Genomic DNA, 2526 nt, shown 5'->3' with positions numbered 1-2526 from the left:
AATTTATTCTATTGATAAAAGAATTGATTTTTGAGATTTGGTACTTTAGGTAAATATGTTCATCGGCATTGAATATTAAAATGTTGAGTTCGATAAACTCAAAGTTGCTTAGAACAGCTCGACAAAATTTTGTTTCCTTTCTCTTCGCAAATTAAGATGTACATTTTATGATGATCTGTTGCCTAAGTAAAATTATAAATTATAAATTAATATAATAACACATAATTTTTGTAATTATTTCGACTATTTCAAAGTAATAGTTTGTAACTGTGTTGTTTTTGAGACATGTTTCAACACGGCTTGTCGCTCATCTTTTTTGCTTCGATAATGGAGACGCCTGGTTGTTTTTTTGCCACGCGGGTGTACGGCTTAGGTATGGCATTGCAGTACTATTATTATCTTCAGCATTCAAAACACAGTCTTTCCCAGTATCTGAGGAGCATGAGAAAGATAGGAAATCAAGCAGATTGGCTAAAAGAAAAAACTAAAAAAACGCGTGCGAATGTAGTGAAGAAAACAAAAACTACAATCTCAGTTCAGCCAGTTGAGGCAACAATTGATTTATAAGGTTTGGATCTTAAGATGCATTTGATCCCAAACGAGAGACGCCTCATGTTGATTTTTAAAGTTTGATATTTTTATGAATCCAGCAAGAACGAGGCTTTCTCTAATTTCTCCCCCTTACGAATTAAATTATGTCTACGCTCATAAGTCTGTTGGGTGAACCATGTTTACGTATCCAGCTCTCAACATCAAGTCTTAAGTTTAAGTCTTAACACTAAGAGTAATAAGGAACCACATTGCTAGCTTCTTAAACTTCAAGATACCTTGGCCTTTTATTACTAGTTTCCTTGTATTTTTAGTCGGTTACGTATGGGAAAGTTTTCCAGACGGAATTTGATAGCCGTTACGCCACCTAAGTCACTGGACAGTTCTTAGGAGCCACTTTAGATTAACATAGTTTAAAAAATACTGTTGGTGTACTGTTTCATCTAACAACATTGAAATTTTTACAGAAAAAATTATTTGAATCCCCTTGTTGTAATTCTTATACCCCCTTAATTGTTGTTATTATCTACCCTTTTCTGAGTAAACCTGTTGCTACTCCTCGTTGCATAAAATGTTAACTGTACTGTGCTTCCCCGTTCGTATTACGATCACCAAGTGTGCTGTTTTGGAGGAATGATTCAACTAATTAATATGATTCCATTAGCAACGGCATCGTTAGCGTACCGTTAATTTCACGATGCAGAACTGGTACCATTTCCCGCACGACAAACCGACGTTAACTAACTGGCAAGGGTCAAGGGTGCTTCGTTTTTACTCCACACTTTTCTGGCCCATTATAATCGTGGTACCGTACGCTGGGGAACATCTGGGTACGAGAAGGATTGCATTGCGTCTCTATTCTCTGCCCGGTAAGCTCATCGGCCAGGAACCTCTGACAACAACCGTGGAGACATTCTAAGTCAACTCCCCGGTCTATCATAAACGTGTCTCGGACGAACAAAAAAACAGACCCCCGTACCGTCTGATGCTGTTGCTTGCGAACGAGTTTCATATGCTGGGGGCAGACGATGACATTTCGAGTGAATCGCATTCATATTACTTCGGTTCCCTCCGCACCCTATTCGTCCTAACTCTTCGTAAGCCATTCCCCCAAACGACCGTTGAGGTGAGGTTCTCGTTTAATCTACCACAGTCCTAAACCTAATGATAAGTATGTCTCACGCGCTTACGAGTGCAATACACTTACCGTGCTAAATGATGATATATTTTTACAGCGTTTTTATTTATTTGCTCACCCCGCGTTGGCTCTCTCTCTCTCTTTATTTTCATTTCAGTTTGCCAGACGTAGCTGGGCCAGTGACGACTCGGTTACAGGACGGAAAGAAGGAAGGAAATTAATTTCACACTCACCCAAACCTTCCCAGTCACACCTTCGCGATACGGCCACGGGACTCACACACTCACACACACTTTCCGCGGGCAAACAACGTACCAGACAAACGCGCCAGTAACGCAAACCGTGCACTACTCATCGAGAGACAAGGAAAAAAAAAGTACGCAGAGAAAAACAAACTCAATCTCCAAGGATAACGCCTTTCACGACGACGACGTCCACGACGGGTACGGAGCGCACAAAAACCAGTAACGAAAACATATCATGATGTTAGTGACATTGCTGAGAATTTTCCTCATCGTTTCCATTCTCGGTAAGTAAACAAACCGTAAGCTTGCTTTCGAGGAACTTTTTTTTTTTGCATCCACATATTAGAAAGCGTAACATTTTGCACTTCCAGGAGGGTGGGAAAAGATAATATGAATGTGAGTCGTTTGGTGCACGCTTGATTTAAAAGATATGTACCCTTCAAACCTTCAACAGTTGTGACAGATAGGAAGGAAGGTGTCGTACGGATATGACAGGACGGAAACCATTTCTCTACGGTAGTTGGGTAAAATTGTTTACATGACCTTGAGCGGGCAGGTAACGATTAGCACGTGCAGCTTATGCAAGTGTTACGA

Source organism: Anopheles stephensi, chromosome 2 (assembly GCF_013141755.1).
Source record: "Anopheles stephensi strain Indian chromosome 2, UCI_ANSTEP_V1.0, whole genome shotgun sequence".
NCBI lineage: Eukaryota > Metazoa > Arthropoda > Insecta > Diptera > Culicidae > Anopheles > Anopheles stephensi.
Note: the sequence above shows the minus strand (reverse complement) of the source record.